Raw genomic sequence first — 21,035 nt, forward strand, 5'->3', positions numbered from 1 at the left:
CTGTCATTAAAGGAGAGGCAGCAACTGGAATTGTATTACCTACTTAATGTTCAAAACTATTCAATTTATATGGAAAACTACCCATGTTACTTTCTGATGGCTTCCAATGTAAGTTAAAAAGGAAAAAAAAAACCTGTTAATTTTTTTTTAATCTTATTTTCCTAGCCATGATCACTTGGTTGTCTAAATAAACAAAACCAACGGATTGTGACAGCAATAGTAGTTTTCTTTCAATTTAGGTCTTCTATAAACTTTGGCAGGAATAATTGCACATAATTAATTACTAATCTCTAATTTTGAAATGTGGGGCTTCTTCTTCATATTTACTTTCTTAAAAGTGCCAAACATAGCTACAGTCATCTCTACTTACCTCAGCAAAACCCTTCCCATGTACACCTTAAGTGACTGTACTCTCAGCAGCCCTCCTCAGTTGCCTGCCTACCTCAGTAAAGCAGCGTCATCCATGGTTCAAATTATTAGAACTCAGTGCATATATTTTTTTGAAAGGACTTCTCCATTGGGTTTCCACTATGTGCTCCTTTGGAATTTCACCCAAATAAGGAAAAAAAAGACATTTTGTATTATGATTTATGTTTTTCTGTACAGAAGAGCAAGTATGAGGAGATGGGATTACATTTCATAGGCTTTTGCTTCTTAGTCTTTGTGAGCTTGATAATGCTGCCTTATTTTGGCCTCTTGAAATAGCTCTTTATAGGGTCTGTTGGTATGATTTTGTGCAAACTAATGTAGAATCCAGAACAGCTTCATTAGGCTTTACCTTTCCTCTAATGAAAGCATCCACCAGGGGATATTCCTTACCACAGAGGGAATTTCCAACTATATACTGATTACGTGGCACAAAGTGGCCTTCTGTTACTAGACAATCCAGACAGAAGACAAATTATTAGAAAGTAAACATTTTATTATAGGAAGGGAGGAGAAAATTTTCATGTTATTAACCATTCAAGCTGGACTAAATTACCATCTTTACCCAGGTCAAAACCAGAGCAAGTTTATCTAGTTCAAAGCAGAAAAACAGCTTTCTCTTTTAATTAAAATGCCAAGTAATTGGTTCTGTAATTGGAAATGGACTTCTAAAAACATAGTAGAACTTGTCAGATGCATTCCTGCAGTGAAAAAATTGGTCACAGAAAATGAATAATTTCCCAAGATAGTTCACATCTGGAAACTCATCAGACTTTAGTAGAATGGTGCAATTATTTCCTGTTTCACCCTAGGAAAAAAAAAGTTTTTTACAGTGTGGTTTTAAAAACCTTATTATGTTAATTCTGTTAATAACCTTCTCCTGGAGAAGAATACATGCCAGACTTGGCCAGTCAGGAGGCTTCAAGCATCTAACTGATGATGCTGTTTGAGAGTCTGAATATCACTCCCAAAAATAGTATGTGAAAAAGAAACACTTTGACTTATTCCATTCAATAAGTAACACAGATAATCAACAGTGAAACACTGAGACTCAAAACATTGAGCATAATGATACATTGTCATTGGATGTTTAAAGTATTGACAGTTAAATGATTTATGAATTAGTATAAAGCATTAAGATACAGTATTTTAATAGGGCAGTCATTTGCGAAAACTATTCATATAAGAAAGTAAATGCCAGGATGTGGTAGGTCTAATATTATCTAATATTATGCATTCATGTTAATTCAATGAACATAGTCTTCTTAAGTACAAGTTTGGTGACAGGCAAAATAAATTAAAATTCTTTTAGTTGCTACTTTAAATTGCTTCTTCTGCCCCTTGCCTCTCTCCCCCAGTTAGCCACTGGCTGTGTTTTGGCTGTTACAATTCTTGTGTGGACTGTGGAATAATTACATGGATTATAATGCATTTTTAGTGGTGATTCTTATTGTGGGAAATGTGCAGCATATATTACATTAAAATGTATGCTGAAACTGTTGTTTAAACCAGGATGCCTAGCTATTTCTTGAATGTCTTCACAAGGAAAAATGATGATACACAGTTGAATGAATGAGTGACAAAAGTGGCCTTGCTGGAAGCTTGGTTTGATTCTTGGCTGTAACCTGGTTAATGGAACCCAGTCACGGAAATAAACAGAAGTTCTCTGAGAGTAAGAACTAGACTACGCTTAGTACTGCACTTCCTGCTCTGACCGTAACTTAGATTGCAAGCTCACATATTTGATTCCAGATCCCGTAAGTACCCACTGTTGGCTCACATTCAGTCTCTGGTGCAAAACAACTGGCTCCCAGACAAGAAAGCTTCAACTGGAAATGCGGGCCATATGTGATAGTTGCTCAGACCTTCGTGGTTCACTTAAAACTTGAAGAGGCAGTTCAGTAAATCTGTCGTAGGCCCTCTGAGGGCTATTGTGAATTCTCAGGAGTCTATATCTAGATCTAGACAAATGTAGAATGTCCTCTTTGCCGGGACTGTGCCTAGACCTAGCAAGATTAAAGAGCAAAGAAATGCTGGGTCCTGTAACTCCAGGGATGTCGGCTTCGAGGTAGGGGAGCCAAATCACACTGATGCCTCTTACTCACATCCCAGTCTTCATCAGCCCTGTCATGCAGTTCGCTTGTGCAGGGAGTTCAGTCCTGACTGAGCCAATCAAGAACTGATGTGCCAGGGAGATTCTCACAGAGTGTGCTGGGAGATCGTAAGATGTGTGAAATGCACAAGAATCATCTCATGTTTAATCCTGGAAAGGCCTCTCTCATTGCTGAGTGCAAAAGCAGATGAGCCCAAAAAGCCTGTTAAAGTGAGTTGAATGCAACAGGCATCAGCTGTGAATGAATGTGGGATGACAACATGGACACAATTGGCTTTAGCCATTTGGCTTTGGGAGCTTGAACCTGGCAACCAAGAGCACATAGACATGCCCATAAAATGCACCAAAAAGATGTGAGATTACTAGCCACCTTTTTCTTGGTGGTGCAAGAGATTTACAATGCTGCAAAGAGATTCGTTGTGTCCAGCCATAAAAAAAATCTAAGTATATTGTGTGTTACAATTATAAAATTGTATTCAGAGATGAGTCTGCTTCATTCCAGTTTTTCTTACTAAAATGGTCTAAATTGTATAGCCTATATCATTAGCATCGATCTGGTAAGACACCTGCAGGTTTGATGACCATCCTTATCTAATGTAAGCAGAATTTTTAGACCTGTTTCACATTTTAGTTGATGTTAAAGGACTGCAATAAATATGGCTTCACCTGCATTCAGATTGATGGCTAAAATAGAAATAGGAAAGCAAAAATGAAGGAACAAAGCCAAAACTGAGAGTGGCAAAGTGAAACAAAGAGGAAGGCTGTGCAGCTCTCCTTCCACTGGTACTGCAAGGTTTTAGTCATCATTGCGGTTGAGTCTCTGCTTCTGAAAAAAGTCGACTGTGATGAGGTATTCAGACCTAGGACTGCTTTACTTCTCTGAACTGACTGTGCTGCTAAATCTGCAAATAATTATGTGAGTAAACATCATTTGTGGAAACAAACTGTATCTGCATACACATGCTGTTGGACCAAAGGTATCATAGGGATAGCTACACAGCATTTGTAGTAAGTGAAACAGAAACAAGGGGAACAGAAACTGTTTTCTGAATGGTATTTGGCTTGAAGACTCCAGGAGGCATAGATCTTAGGTATAGTACTACATAATGAAAATGTATCTTCCAAGTATATAGTGCTGTATTTGTCTACAGATACTAAAAATATTTACAAAATGTATAGGCTAAATTTTTTAAAATTGTTTAGTCCATGAGTTTACAAACATTATAGGGCCAAAAGTATATGTACCTTTATATACTATGTAAGTTGCACTTTCAGTCAGTGAATAAGCAGGTAAATAAAGGCCAACATACTTAGCTGAACTTTTATGCTTATATTTGTACAACCAGAGGTTTGGGAATATCATCATCTCAGCACAGGAGATTTTCACTGACCATCCAAATATGGCTACTTTGAAAATAGAATGATTTGCATCAACATTACACAATACTGTAGGACAGAAAGTGAAAGAAATGTCCTGTTCAATGGGTCTGAAGAACTTTCTCTTTTAAAATTTACCACGTATTAATTATGTATGACATTTCAGGGAGTGAGAGTTGTTTGTAGCCTATGGCCATGAGTTAGTGAAATGAGACATTACTGAGACAGAAAATAAAAATGTGTCAGCGTATCAAATTACATAGATATTGGTAGCCTAGATGTATTTGCTAGTTTGAAAACCTATGTTTGATATAGTGAAATTAAAGTTCTGCACACTGCTTTTAGGTAGCAGTATCACATTTCTTTAAAAATAACAACACTGAAGTAGTTGGGTGAAAAGAAATGGAATTCTCATCTTGCAGCATCACTGCAAAGAAACAATAAATAAAATATCTTCTCTTAACCTATTCTGCAGCTAATAAAAATGATGATAGAACTCCTGAAATGCATTTCAAAACCAAAAAATGCTTAGCAACCTCCTTCTTATTCAACAAAATAAGGAAAAAGCTTATTGAGGATTTATATGCTGTGTGTAAATATTTTATTTGTTTTTCCCCTTCTTTGGAAGAATATTTTTCTCTAGTAGTGCACTTAGCTACAAAATTCAAGAGGCATTTCTTCCTTCACATAGGGAAAGGAAGGATCCAAACTTTCTGGGGATCAGTTATTCTTTTAATTTAATAATGCTGTGTTTTACAGTATGTTGGTTGTTATATACTGTATTAGCTGTATTTTTACAGTATGTTCGGTTGTTCTTTTTATATCTTTTGATCCCATGGAAAGAGAAGCTGTCTTTCTCACAGCCTAAGACAAGCTGTTGAAATGGCTGCCAGCAGAGCTGTGGTGTTAAAAAACAAACAAACAAACAAACAAAAACCATTCTGCAAACTGGAAATGGTTGAACCAGTGGGATGTCTTTTAACATTCCTCCGAATCTACCCACTTGGTTGCTTGTCTCCCTCCTCCTGAAGTGTAAGCTTCGTGACTATTAAAACAGCCACTTCACCAATAGGATCTGAAGATTTGCTTCTAGCACCTCTGATAGTTTAAGGATGTAATGTTTCCCCTCCTCTTTTATGTTGCTACGATCTCCATTGTTTTCTTTAGTGTAGGGGAATTTGGATGGGAATTCCTCCAAGTCCCAGCACTCACTGCTGCACAGTGCAAGATGATTCATCCTAAGCTTGTGTAAACATCCTCATCTGTGCTGATACGTGTTGTTGTTAAGGATTTGCAGTCCTGCAGCCCATCTCAAGGTTAAATCGGTTAGGTACATATGATGCTCAATAGACTTAACATTCCAGTTCATCAAAAAAAGAAACAGCCTTTATCTTAGCAAGCAAAAAAATAAGGTGGGAATAGCAGTTCCTGCAATATGTGCAAACTGTGGCTATCAGCTAGAACATCAGTGTCCATCTGCATCCCTTACAGTGTTTTCTTTTCACTGCTGCCCCTGTTTGGAGTTCTCTGGTTTGTGCTGTCCATCTTTAGTACTACCAGAGCTTCCATATTCACTATTCTTACAGGAGGCTTTGAAATTTGTAGGAAAACACTAATAAATTTCATCCTTATTGACTCATTTTTTAGATTTTTAGCATCTTCTAGCTCATAGTTCTCATTTGTTTTTAAATGTAAATTTAAAAAAAAAAGTGTTTCCTGCAGATTTTAATTTTAACAGTTTCCAAAGTACTTCACATTTGTTTTGCAAAAGGAGTATATATTGTACTGTGGTATTTATAATGGTTCAGTATTGAGACCACATGCTTTACAGGAACTATGAGTGCTTTTAATTTCAATGACTGATAGTACTTTACAGTCAGATAACCTTTACAGAGGTTTCTCTGTTCTTACATTCTACAATGCTGATGCACTTCATGTCAATTATATCTGTAGTGGAGTATTCTGATCTCTTCTTCATAGTTTTTACCATTGTATCCATGTGCCTTCCATCAGTGTGTTAAGCAGTGTGCATATGACTAATGTCTGTCATGTTTGTCCTTGGACTCCAGAGAGGCAGCAGTGTGTTCAGTAAAGTGGGTTTATTTTGAAAAGGTTGTAATAGGAAGCTCAAAAGCATATACTCTAACTTGAATAGGCAGACATGAGGTTTGTGATGATCTGTAGTTCCTCAAGAAGTGGTGAAATGAACAAGCCCTCCAAAATCTGCATCTTCAGTGCAGACAAGATTATCCTGATTGTTGAAAGCTCCATTGAGCCAAGCAGAAAATTGTCATCAATCCTCATCTTCACCTGTGTGCATTAGGCCGTCTTTCATATTGATACTCTTTGTGTCAGCAAATGAATGCCCTAACTTTTGATATTCAGCGGCAAACGAGAACAAGGGGTGGAGGATAGGTATGATGCACCTGGTATACAGCTGCTGAGAAGACACACTGCAGTGTTTTGTATTGGTTATGTCATACACAGTTTATGGTATTGCTATAGCAGTCTAACAAGCACGACAGATGCAATTTTGGAGTGCAGATCATGGTTTAGCAGAATAGAGAAGTCACCTAGCCAACTGAAGATATTGTTCAAAGAACTGCTATGCAAAAAGTTAGTGTTAGCTTGCTAAACTACATACCAAGCTTGTCAATTGTAGAATGCAAGTTATGAATTATGTGGTTGTACAGATAGTGGTTTCTTTATGATAGAAATGTTTATAAAAAGTTTCTCTAAAAAATGGTTAAACTACAGAAGTATTCCACTTCATCCTTAACTGAATGCCCAAGCTGAATGAGAGGAACTGTGGTAATGGAGGAAGTAGTAGTAAGAGCAGCAAACTGTGCAATAGCTGTAAAATCTTAGCAAAAGGATATTTTTTGAGAGAATTTGGGCACATGCTGAAATTACCTGACAGCAAATGGAATTTAGTAAAGCTATTAATGTTAAAAGTGAAAATCATGGTAAAACATGCTGTTGGTTCTTTAAAAGAACAGCAAAAATCTCTCTTCCATCTTTAGCCAATATAAAACAAAAGGAAATTTGAATAAAATATGGAAGGAAAAAGTGACTACGCTTTAGGCATTTATACTGCATTCCTCTGTGTCTATTACTGTGTTCTCTATTACATGTAATAAATAAAAAAATGGAGCCTGGTTTTGACAAAAGCCTGGAAAATATCTGTGAGGATTGTTTCTTGGCAGTCAAAAAGGAAAAACAGCTCTTGCTTACTTAATCTTCCTAGTCCTTTATGTCTACAAGGACATGCATTACTTCACTCACGTTACCATGTCATCTTCCTCTTCAGTCCCTGTTAATGTCTTCTTCTGGTCTTATCCTGCTGTGACTGAGCTTTACAAAGTTTTTCACGCCTCCATGCGTAAGTCCATCAACCAATTAGTTTTCAGAGCACATGATACATATAGATGGCATGGCAGTGGGTTCAGACCTAGGTCAGCATACTCCAAGCTTTCAGTCAATATGAAAAAAGTATAGGTCTACATTATCAGTTGTATCGATTTAGAGAGTGGATTTTTCATTGTTGTTTCTTTTTCAAACTTACTTCCAGCTGTGATCACTGCTGTTATTCTGATTTTTGTCTCAACATTCACCACAGAATTTCTCACCATGACAAATGCTGATTTTAAACAAGCACCTGAAATGTATCAAAGTATGGGTCTCATATTGACTCTTTGTAAGTTTTTGTTGCACACCTTGCATATCTGCTTTTTAGAACATTCCAGTAAGGTATCCGATTTTTACTTCTAATCAGCTTCTGTTTTCTTCTGAAAAAGTTTGGAGGACTTGTTAGTGAGGACTTCTGTGGTAAATCTGCCTCAAAAATACGTCTTGCTTGTAAACTAATGTAGAACACAATGGCTAATATATTTTAATTGACCTAAAGTGTCAGGTTTTCAAAGTCCAAACTGAAATATCAGGGATCAATTACTATTGATTGTGTTTAATGTAGATTGAAACAAATGTGAGTTAAACAGTGAGATATCCTGGATTAGAATGAACCCACCTTGGCACTTTGATGGAGGCAATGAATCATTGTACAAATATACTGAGGATTTGGGATCAAGTGTATCTCAGCAGAAAAAAGGAGAAAATGCTTTTCTGAAAAATATTGTGTCTATTTTTTTCTTTCATTGCTATCCACAGCTTTAGGAGTTAGGAAAAAACTTCTCTGTGGTTGCTTTGTCTTTTATTTTGTAGTAAAGAGGGAGATTATACCTGCATAATCTCTTTAATTTTATTTAGTATGCTGATGCATAAATCTGTTTGGCTGTCGTCTACCTCTGTCTTGTATTAACTTGATTTTTTTTTTTTTATAATTTCTGTTTTGTCCTTGCAACTAAAATGAGAAGTAGGCCTAATAGTTTAGAACAAATACAGCTTTATATTATTGTAAAGTTTTGAGATTAGAAAATGAGATGGTACTATTGTTAAAGCAACATAAAACTAGAAGCAGCTCCATTCAGCTGCAGTCTGAATGGAGATGAAGAGGGGTGTCTGCAATTAGAAGGTACTGCTTAGGTGGGAACTACTGCTGCTTTGATCTCTTTCATTTCTGCTTTCTCCATTCTTCTTCTACTCTGAGGTAAATGAGATTACAAGCTCCCCTGTAATCAATAAAATTGCTATGATTTATATTAATTCTGAAAAAAAAAAAAAATCCAGTAACTGGAATATACTGACATCAAAGCTACCTAGGGTAGGTAAAAATACTATATTTATTTATATAGTTGCTCTATTTTTATCCATACAATAATGAAGCTCTAATGAAGAAATCTGTGTCCCACTATCATTTATTTCAGTGGGGCCAGAAGTTTAGCTTAGATTTAGAAACTGTTTGGAAATCTGCTTTCTGTTCTCAGTTACAGGTCTTTTTGTACAATCAATCTGTGGAGATGTGTATAATAAGTATTCTTGTGCTGAGACACAGTCCATGTGAATTTAAATTAAAGACTACAAGGATCTCCTTGCAGGTGTTATGTAGTTTAATGGATCATAGATATATGTTTAAAGGGTTACATCTTTTTTTGTTGTTCATAAGAAAAATGTTTGCAAAAATGGGAATCTCACTGAAACATATAACTTTGAATTCAGAGTATGATATATATAAAATCATCGGAGCCTTTCCTTATCCAGAGAATTTCAAAATACCCTTCTAGTCCATATGTAGAGTTGATCTGAGAAGGAAGGTGAAGGTGCTGTTATGACTCATGAGATTCTCTTGATAAATCAGAATTTTAAACAAATAAAACATAATTAGACTCCCACAGATCATTTCAAAATATCCTCAGGCCTCTGACATACCCATATTTCTACAGCAGCCAGTGGTAAAGATGTCTTTAAAGCAAAGAACAACAAAAACCCCACAACCCCTTCACCTCCAAATCCAGACAGTGGCATATCATAACAAAGACTGGATCAGGGGACTGCCTGCCTACATAGAATAAAAGTGAGCATCCACAATCAGAAACACGGTGGAAAAATTCAAAATACTTCTGGAAAGCCTTTTCAACTTCAGTCACATTACTACATATTGAACTGCTACTGTATGAGTAGCTTCAGTTCAAAGAGATAGGAGCTTGAAAAAATTTTAAACTCTAAATAAATCATTGACCCTCAGTACAAACCAGGTATATACCATGAGATAAATAGGAGATTTACCAGGAATATTGAATAATAATCATCCCACAAATTTTCACATCCCAAAATCAAACTGTCAAAATCAACATATTTCCATCTTTTCTAGAAAAATAGCCTCTACTGCTTCTACTTTCCTTGTCAGAGGTTGAGCTATCATAACTCCATATAACACACTGAATAAGTGCACTGTAGTACAATACACATTTTAAAATAGTTATAATACTACTAAAAATAAAAATGCTTTACACATCTTTTTCTATGGGAATGTTGATTATCAGTGACTGTGGCAGAATGAGGGTGGTAAAATATATTTTTTCTGCAAGTTAAAAAAATGGCTACCCAAGATAAAAATCTCAATCCATATTTAGGCATCCAAAAATTATTTGATATTTTAGAAATAATGATTACTGTGGGCAAGGTAAATGGAAGCTTCTGGGTAACCAACAGTGTTGATTATGAGCCTGCCAGACCGAGCAGTTCAGTATAAAATATAGGTGTTTAACTTTAGACATCAATCAAAACTAAAAATAAAAGGCCTTGTGTTTCCTCTATCACCAACTGTGTCCTGCTTTGCCTTAATTCCCAAATCCACTGAACTGGATAGTTGTTACCAGTCGTCTCCAGCCTGTGTGAACATAGACAATTTGTTCTTTTTTGACAAAGAGGTGAATTTTGCCAAAGTATCTACAAAACAAAGTATGGAATTCTGAGCTAGATAGGGTACCATTGTGGGAAAGATGGTCTCGAGACAGTTCACTGAAGCCTTTTTTCTTTTTCTGTTTACTTTATTTGAACTATTGACCTTGCAAAAATATTCAGCTTTCTGTGAGGGTTTTTTTGGAGTGGCTTTTGGGGCCTGAGCTTTGAAACATGTATGATCAGACCCAGCTTATCTCTGAAGCTGCTGGGTTTTCTAACTCGCCGTGCTGGAAAACACACCAATCTTGGGAAATCAAGCTAATGTCTCTCAGCTGTGCAGAAAAAGTGTGAACAGCTCTGTCAAATGAGCTACCCCCATCTCCTTTTTTTCAGGCAGCATCTTATACTCGAGCAGTCACTTCACATTTGCCATTTGAGCAGTTGTGATATAACTGCTGTTTTATTGCCTATAGGAGAGTTTCTGTGAGGAATCAGAAGCTGGTCTGAAAGCTACCCTGGCCAAAAAAAGGTTTAGTCACAGGACTCTGTTACTGGTGAATGAGTAAGGAGTCCTGACAGGATAACAAGAGGGTATGAACACATAGCTCTGGCCTAAAGGTTGCTAACTCACCAAGTGGTAATACGAGGGGAAGTTTTTTCCAGTCTTGAACCTCTTTACCCCCAGATAAGTATATTAAATGCCATCAGTTAACCCCTTGAGTGCAATGACCCAGTGCTGCCTGGGACAAGCCTTGGTTGATAGACCCCATGCTTCCTAATCAGTGGTGATGTATAAAGTACAGTCATAGGTCCAGATGAGTCATAGGTCTGTTCCTTTGTTGGACGGAAAGATGTCTCTGGGCATTTAAAAGGTTAAACACAAAATTTTAAGTGTACAGCTACAGTGGCTTAAAAATGCATGAAAAATATAAAGCAAAAGAGCAAGCAGGAAAGAAATTAGAACAATGTAAAGTGAAAAAAATCTCAGGAATTTTGCTTTGGAATTGAGTTGACACCTTTTTTTTATTTCATTTGTTTTATTGGATTTTTACTGTTTTCTCCAGATAGTTTCCTGAAGAGTGACTGTGCTGAGTTATCTCCAGCTTAGTTCTTTCCCGTACTTATTCTCACATCATGGACATTACTAAATTTCACTGAAAAATATCAAAACTGTTATGTCAAGTGGGGATAAATTTATGAATAAATTTCCAGTTCTATAAGACGTATTTTCTCTACTTTTTTTTCTGTGGCATCTTTCATTTAATTTCCAGGCAGAAAATTTCTGTTGTCAAGGTGTTGTCTTCTAAATCAGTGTTTTTCCTGTGGTAAAAAGATGTAAAGAACTTTATCAATTTAGGTGTGCAGAAAAAGACATTCAAGACTTCGCTCTTGTTGTCTTAGAAGATATTTAAAGTCAAATTGTCCATTCTGGGAGGTGAGTACTGCCCTCCCAGTTTAGTGAAGACTAGAATCTTCTTTGTACTTACATTATGCAGGACTTTACCTCTTGTCTAATTTCACTGAAATTACTGGGTTTACTCATGTAATACGGTACCAGTCAGAAGTTATATCAATGGCAGACTCAGCCATGTGGAAGCTGTAGTTATTTAACAAAGGTTTTGTCTTCACTTACATAGAGGTATTTCTCTATTTTTTACAGTGTGATGACTAATTCTGTTCTTTATGATGGGTGTCTTACAAATAACATATATTTGGCCACCAGAAACTGTCTCAGTTGCCTTGAGGCACCTCACATTGTTGCATTAATGGATGAAAAATTACATTTGCCATTTCATAATTTGTTTCAGGTTTTTTCGTGGTTTAGCATCAAGTCAGATAAACTTAGAAAGCAGTAACTCATAAGCTATGTTGTTGACTCTTGGATGTGAGATGTGTTACACAGACTTAATCAAAATCAACACTCCTCATTGGAATTATTAAGAGAGCCAAGTGCTGGTTCTTCAGGCCAGGCTGGAGAGCAGAGCTAGAAGGAAAGAGTTCTCCTGAGATATGCAGTCATGAGACATTGTAGGCTTTGCATGTTGCCTTTGAGCATGAGCTGGTACAGTAATGGATATGGCATTGTCTTTAAAAGAGTAGCACTGAAAAATGTAGGGAGGGGAGAGAGAGACTCAAGCTGCACATTACACGGCAAGGCATATCAGCAGTTCTATAGTGTGGGAGGCTTTTTAACTTTACATTTAAAAAATCCTTCTTTCAAAGCACCATTCAGTCCTCCTTTGATCACATGGCACTATATTAACTCAGGCTGGAACAGGCCGTTTCTCAACCTGATTCTATGCACACACATTGTTTCCAGCATCCACACTGTATGACTGCAACCTGAGCTGAGGCTTCCTACAAATACCAGTTGCAAATCTGGCAGGTGAGGAGAGGTCCCTCTCTCATGTGCTACCTCTGTACACTTCAGGCTTATATGTGCTTGGACCCAAACTAAAGGCAGCATGAACCTGAAGTTTTCTCCTGTGTGGACAGTTGACAAGTTTGGGCTTTGAGTGGTTACCCAAACTCTGGAGGAGCTATACTGCCCAGTTTGCTGCCTGTGATCTTTTTGGTGTCTCGTAGCTCCATATACACACTCGTAAGAAGTCTTAGCCTGCCTGGAAACAGCCAAGGAGTATGGCAGCTGGGAATCCACTCCTGAGTACTCACCAGCTGCAGGTCAGTTGCCACATTGTGTAGATGTGTGCCCATCCCCTACAAAATGCAGTGCAGGTACCAAATAAAAACTGAGTATCCCACCTACAAGGGAATAATTGTGTTTGCGTTTCACTGTCTGTTTTGCTTGCAAGGTCCTGCTTTACAAGTGTGGGTTGATGAGATACACAGTTCCCTGCCATACGGCTGTTTGCAGTGGTTGGCTTGGAGCATACTAATGATGCAAATGAATGATATCATAGTATTAATGTAACCTCTTAAAAAGGTGCATCTTGTCTTTAGAGTGCTAATAATATGCATATCAGTCCTGTCTTTAAATTGTATTTTTTCCAGTTAGGAAGAAATCACCATTTTAAATGTAACTGGTGCAACTGGTAGGGTGGGTATTTTCTAGGAGGAATAAAATTATTCTCCTTTTGAAATGTCGAGCTTTAAACAGAACCAATCCTAGGTTTGTCTTGCATACTCTGAACTTCAATGCTGCCTGAGAGCTGCGTTCTGCCTTCCCCAGTGTACATGCACTACCAAGGTCCCTTTCTTCCGTGAAGCATCAGAGCAGGCCAGTCGGAAGTCATACTTTTTATATTTGTTTTAATTGATTTTGGTTTCTGCATTATAATAAATTTAATCAGATTATGGTCACTTGACCCCCAGGGGCTCAACGCTAATTTGCTCTTACTGCCTGATCATTGGTTAACTAGATCTAGACATGAACCATTCCTGGCAGGGTTCTCTACACATTAGTTTAAGAAGCCATCATTTTTGTATCCATCACCCTTGCCTTCATTCAGTCGCACCTCTAAGGTTTCCCAATTATACAAGAGGTAGAAATTCCCTGTATCAAATTGCCCTTTGCCATGTATGCCATCTTTATCCCATCACGTAGTACACATCATTCTGAAGTCCCTGGCTTCTCCTGGGGGTAGTGAGGTTTGTGCCATTCCATGGGCCAGCAGAATTTGTGTGCATGTACTGTACCTTGCTCTAACTATAGAGCTCTTTGTCCATCACTCTCTTGAAATTTATTAACACAAACTCACAACTGTACATCAAGAAATGGGGTAAAGAGACAATCTATAAATATTCAGATCTGGTTTTTACATTTCTCTTTTAGCCTCATTTTCTGAGGAAACAAGACTTCTGCAATTTCCCAGGGAATATGTATATATGTTTGTCTCCCTTCCCTGAATCTATTGACCAGCTTCGATCAAATCTGACAGAGAGGTCTCAAACTATAAAGTTCATCAAGTTGCCTGAAACAAGGCATCTGAGTGGTGTGATAGACCATGATCCACAAGACAAAGACTGCAGTGTAAATTCAACTAAGATTAGATCCCAGAGAATCCACACAGGGGAAGCTATTTAGAAAGACCTATTACAGAAGAAGGTTTAATTACTGATAAAACACAAAACCAGGACAAACCAGGAGACATACTGTCCTGGTTTTAGCTGGGATAGAGTTAATTGTCTTCCTAGTAGCTAGTATAGTGCTGTGTTTTTGAGTTAGTTATAAGAAGAATGTAGATAACACACTGATGTTTTCAGTTGTTGCTAAGTAATGTTTAGTCTAAAGTCAAGGATTTTTCAGCTTCTCATGCCCTGCCAACAAGAAGGCTAGAGGGACACAAGAAGTTGGCACAGGGCACAGCCAGGACAGCTGACCCAAAGTGGCCAAAGGGGTATTCCATACCATGTGACGTCCCATCTAGTATAGGAACTGGGGAGGGCGGGTGGGGGGAATCGCCACTCAGGGACTAACTGGGTGTCGATCGGCAGGTGGTGAGCGATTGCACTGTGCATCATTTGTACATTCCAATCCTTTTATCATTACTGTTGTCATTTTATTAGTGTTATCATTATTAGTTTCTTCTTTTCTGTTCTATTAAACCGTTCTTATCTCAACCCACGAGTTTTACTTCTTTTTCCGATTTTCTCCCCCATCCCACTGGGTGGGAGGGGAGTGAGTGAGCGGCTGCGTGGTGCTTAGTTGCTGGCTGGGGTTAAACCACGGCACATCAGTTCTGCTTTTTATGGAATTACCCGTTAATTTTTTGTATAAGTAACATATCTTACTATTCCAAGTAAAGCTGTGTGGGTGATCAGTAAAGAGTATTGTCCCCAACTTTACTGTAGACTTCATTACATAGAATGTAGCTTAAAAGATGACCTAAAATGTGAAAAAGTATTTCGTCTGCTTTTTTATCCTTCCTCGTTACGAACATTGTACTAGAAGGAAATATTTGACTACCGGGTCGAGTCCCTGCTAACCATGGAGATCACACTGTGTAATCCTTTTAAGTAACTGGCCAAGCTCCACATACAGAATAACAGTGTTTCTTGCCATGCAGCTTGCTCTACACTGGGCACACTCAATACATTACAACGTCTAGTTGATACAGTGAAAAAACACCATTTAGTAAGGCCTAGAACTGTTTGATTCCTGTTTACTGCTAATGCCTATTTTACCCAAACAATTAAGAGGGAAGTTTGCTGTGTAATGCTTTCCACGTTTCATCTCTTCATTTCAGGGCTAAAGCTCAGTCACAGGAAATGATTAGCAAAGCTGGGGTTGCAGGAATACTTCCAAGGCACAAAACAAACACTCAAAAAAATTAAGAACTGTATATATAATGTGGAAAAAATGGAAAATACAGTGGAGATTGCAAGAATAAGGGGGAAGAAAAGGATTCACGGTCATGTAAGACATAATATGATGAAACTACCATTGCTTAATTCTTTGCTTGTTCCTAAATCTCTATATCCCTAAAAAAGAAGTCCAAACTTTTAAAAACTATTTCTTACTTCCACCATTTCTATTTTATGCTTCTGTCACACAAGTTTAATTTTTCTGATATATTTTATTGTTTCCTACACCAAATGTAATTAGCAAGCATGAAGTGCTTTGTCCTTTTGTTTTCTTTTCTCGAGTGAACAATTGAAGAAAAAAAAAATTCCTGTTTGTCCTAGAACAATCTGATTCCATTGACTTAATTAGTGTTATTCCTAATTTATGAGTGTTAATGTATTTATTTTCTCATAGAGTTTATAATAGATCTTAACAGAGTAATTGCCATCCGCTGTAATTAATATGTCTGGTTATGTAGTAAGAAGATAACTTTGCTATTCTACCACTTCAGTCACTGGGAAACCTTTCTTACTGTTCTCTCTTTCTCTTCTCTTTTCAGATGTCTCCCCTCGCTAGTTATAAATCTACTAGACTCTTAGATTTCATTACCTCTCCCATCTGACTGTTCTCCATTTCTCTCATTACTTTGCCCAATTTGTTCCTGATTTTCCAGGTTTCAGTAACACATTTCCAGGCATAGACAACTGAAAACTATGTGAAGCATTATATTCTGGTTAGCTTGTATAGTTGTGAGATCACAGTAGTTGTCTGCTCCCTTGAACACATAAAATAAATCAAATTCTCATAGCAAAAATCAAGTGATTCCAGAATTACTAGTTGTAGGTAGAAGAATGAAATAGCCCACAAAAGGAAATATAAAATGGAGTTAAACACTAAAATCTTGCCCAGAAGCTTTCAGAAGCCTTGTTAGTGAGTTTCATAACGTATAATAGAAGCCAAAAGACTCCTGGGCTTTTTTTTTCCTCTTCTTGTACTGAATGTAAAAGGGATTTCAAAGCACTAAGATCTCTTAAGATTGGACAGTTTCAAGCATGAAACGTGATTGTTGTAACCACCATGCCCCTCCAGATTATGAGTCTAAAATCCAGAACTCAAGAAGATGGGAATAGGTTTCAAAGAGACATCTTAGTCCTATCACTGGTACCTTTCCAGTTCATTGTGAGTTTGTTCAGATCTAAACAGTGGACATAAAGGCCAGGGGGTGGCAGGGGTGGGTGGTTCACAGAGAGACCTGGTTTAAGTTTCTTAAGTATTAAAATAATTTAAATAATACTACTCATATATATATATATATATAATTCCCATTCAATGACCAACATGTGGGGAAGTGTTTAGAAGATACCAATACCCTACCAAGCTTGAGGAACTCTACAGTTGCTCTGGGCTGCTATTGAATATTTTAAAAAGTTATGAATGCTATTCCAAAACTCTACTTTAACCTTTACTTTAATTTTCAGATGAAAACTATTAATTTGTGCAGCTAAATCAGTCTTAGCTCTACAAAGAAGTACTGACAGTCTAACACTCTTAGGCCTGCTCATTCATTCCTTACTCTGTTCAAAGCCAAACAAGAACAAAAAATAAAGAAACTCCAGGGAAAATCTTGAGGAGATGAGGGACTATTTATATCACAAGGCCCAATCTCATAACCCCTTGCACATGTTTTGATTCTTAAACATGCAGGTAGACCTACAGGGCTATCATTTGCAGGATTCACCAAATAATAACATTTGTCAAATACATCTTTTCTGTGATTCTCAGTTATTTGAGAAATGAATAAAAGTACATTGGCTGTATTAGCAATGTATTTCTTTCTCTTCCTTGAGCTTTATCAAGAGTTGTCACGCTTTATAGTTTGGTGACAGTGCTAGAAAAAAGTGAAGACAGAACTGACCTCTCATAGCATTTTTGTGACCATGGGGCTCACACAAGCAGCTTGGCATCTGCCGGCACATCTTTAGCGAGTTGGCAGCCCCAGCGCCCTTTGCAGGTTGCAATCAAACCTGCCTTCTACAGCAGCCTCTTTCTGGCTGATTAAGTTTAATGTAATTTTAATTAAAAACCACAGTGTCAAAGGGTTTAGCTGCTCGAGAAATGAGCACAGATTGTGGCACAGTGGCAGCAGTCACTTGGAAAATGGAAATGCATCCTGACAATATTGTGTAGAGGCCAGATAAACAAAGCTGCAGCTACTGTACCTTGCAAAAAGCTGGGAGAGACCATCATTGCAGGAACCTTATTCAAAAATATAGAGCAGTTCTGGTTCTTGTCTTTTAGCAATTTTAAAGTGCATCTCAGCAACTGAGTAGAGTAATAATTGCCAAGAATTAATTTCAGCCTTTCCTCCCCATTTTTACATTTATTCAGTGGGATGTATAAAAGCAAATTTCAGATTTCAGTCCTTATTTATTTTGAACAGCAAAAGATTTGCTTCATGCAATAGACTAATACAACTTTTCTCCTTAGGCTATAGAGAAAAAAAATCACTAGAGATTTTACCAGTGCTGAAAGCAGGTTCCATTTTAGAGAGTTTTTTGCTTTTATTTGCTACCAGCTTTTCTTGTCCCTTGAAGCAGATCACAAGGAGATTTTAATACTTCACATACTGCAGATATTGAGCAACATTTGGAGAATGACCAAAAAAATCACTTCACTGACAAAAGGTTGCATCATATCTACAAGATTTAATTTTACTAGGTCCCAGTATACATAGAGATATTGTAATAATGGTTTCCCAAAGAAGTGTCTCTGTAATATTTTCTTAGTTGCCATATTTTTTTGAGGAAAGAGAATTGCTTTGGAGTTATTAAACACCCTTGTCTTGGCAGAATTTGCTATTTTTTAAACCCGTCCTTTGAACGCATGTATTTGTGAAATGAAGGCTTGATCCAAAGTCCACTGAGATCAGTGGAAAATCCCCAGTGACTTAGGCTTTGGATCAGGTCCTGAGAAGTATACATGCAAATAGGTAGGTATTGTGGTAACATTGTTAGCAGGAATTCCTTTCAGCAAGAAGCCTTTTTATTGTTTGTAAATGCTACTGATGATCCGGGGCCAGAACCCCAGGAGAATTCCACCTAGTGACGTCAATTCTGTAGAGGAGAACTTCCTCCGTCCCCTTTTAGGTTTGTGGGACATTTTCGAACAGATGGAGCCTATATAGGTGGGACGGGTTCCATCTGAACAGAAGGGTCACAAATGCACCGACTGAGAGGATAGACAGAGCTATGGGGGAGAGTTTAAAGGAGTGGACAGGGGGATGGGAAGTCTGTACAGAATCCAGCAGAGAGGAAGAAGCAGCTAAAATAAGCAGATGGGTAGACAAGGGGAAATAATATTAAGGATTGAAATATGTAACACACCTACAGAAAAGGTTAAGAGAGAAAATCAGAAGACAGAACTTCTGTCGCAATACGCTTAGGAGTCATAGAAAACGCATGATTAAACAACACACATAAGAGGTCTGACAAAAAAAGTCCATTTTTAAAAGTAGTAATAGTCCAAGAGAAGGGTTGTCCTGAGCATCACATGGTGGATGCAGGTACTAGAATGTATTTACAGGCATTGAAATTGCTTTGCTACATAGGGGGCAACATGATAGAAAGCTCAATGAAGAACTGAATTAGGCCTCTAAACTAGAATTTACTGACAGGTAAAGCACCTTGACATGAATACACGAAAGTATGATGGATTCTCTGAAGAGAATAGCAGCAGTGAGGGAGAACAAGGAAACGGAAGGAAACCAAAATAACATCCCATCACAAAATCTGAAATGCAGACCACCCTGGAAGTAACAAGCCAGGGGATGGACAGAAAAAGATGACTCAGTATAACCAAATTATATAGGAGAGACACGCCGCAAAGTTTAAAAAAAAACCCCAAAACATTAACTTCAACAATACAAATAAAGAAATGTTTCACTTCCAGTTACACTGACCCTGGATCTAGATGGAAAAAGATACTTGAATGCAGCTTCATTTACCAATGGTTTTAGATACTGCTTTAAAAAGGACTTTGTCCCACCCTTAGCCTACCATCACTATTATCTAAATAAAAATTCAGATAAACATAACCAGCTTTTACTTAGCAGTGGTTATGATGTGATAAGATTAACTTGTTAGTATAATTTTGCCAAGTGCAGAATTTCTCCCATAAAGCAGCTATGAAATCACAAGCTGTTTCCAATTAAGAAGTGCTACCATCCATTACACCTACTACTACTATTACTTTATGAGTAAATATGCAGTATTTTGTTTGTTTCTGAATAAATGCTTTTAGTCCAAAGCACTTATAACTTGTAATTACAGATGATTCTGAATTACAGAAACATCAATCAAGTCCAAAATTAATATCTGTCTTTATAACGGACCAGAGTGAAGCCCCAGAGCAGAGCACTGCCAAGCATTTAAGAATAGTTAAGATATCTTCCATTATTTGTAACACATTGCTACATACACAAGAATCTTCTCCTCGTGGTTATTATCTCAGAAATCCTTAGGGTGCCAGAACCACTCAGCTTTGCTTCTCAGTTCTCTCTGTGTTTGTGAACAAGGTTCTAAGGATATTCCATATGGAAACATGCAAGTGGTGCTTTTATGATCACCAAGGGAAGATGTTTCCCTGAAGCCTTTCTATGTTTTCAGGAAAAATCTGAGCATCTGCCTGGAGCCCATTTGAATCATATATGCAGTTCACTTCTACAACAAAATCTGACTGTGAATATAAAGGAAAATACCCAAAGGGTGACACTACACAATAGCAGCATACATACAGCATTTCACTGGCATGTATATAATCCTTCTATTTATGAATCAAGACTTAGATGTTTATCTATAATTGTACAAATAGCTAGTTATATGTGATGAAGCAATGAACTAATTAATACCTTAGTAATACCAGGTATTTTAGAACTTCTGAAGTGTTAGAATATTTGAATTTCAAAGCACACTGAAGAAAAATGCTACAATTACCTTGTCAGGAATGCTAGGATAAAAATAGAGAGTAGTCAATATCCTTCTTTATCCGGTTATGATGGCAAAACAAATATAAGACATAACTATTAATACAGATTACAAAGGATTGACTGGATACACTGGTAGATCTGTGTATTCTATGAAGTCCCTCAAATCTTATTAAAAGAATGTACATAGTTTTGTGTATTTCCAAAATGCTGTAGATGTTATATTGCACAGTATAATTTTGGGTATTTCCAGTGCTTCCAGTTCTGTTGCATGAGTAAAGCAAATACAGGTTAAGTGGGTGACCAGCCGTTATTTATTGAAAGTATTTAACAACGTATAATTTACATAGAATAAGCCTCAGTGAAACCAATAAGCAGTGGTGATGCAGTTCAGCTATTAAGACTGGCTGTAGACATGCATGGCAGAATGCAAAGTGGTGCGCCTCAGAGTTGCACTTTTTCAGTATTCCCAACAAATGACTTGATCTTCCTCCTGTGTTTGTACAAACATAACATTTTAGATTTGTGGAAGA

This window comes from Harpia harpyja, chromosome 1 (assembly GCF_026419915.1).
Source record: "Harpia harpyja isolate bHarHar1 chromosome 1, bHarHar1 primary haplotype, whole genome shotgun sequence".
In the NCBI taxonomy this organism is placed as follows: Eukaryota; Metazoa; Chordata; class Aves; order Accipitriformes; family Accipitridae; genus Harpia; species Harpia harpyja.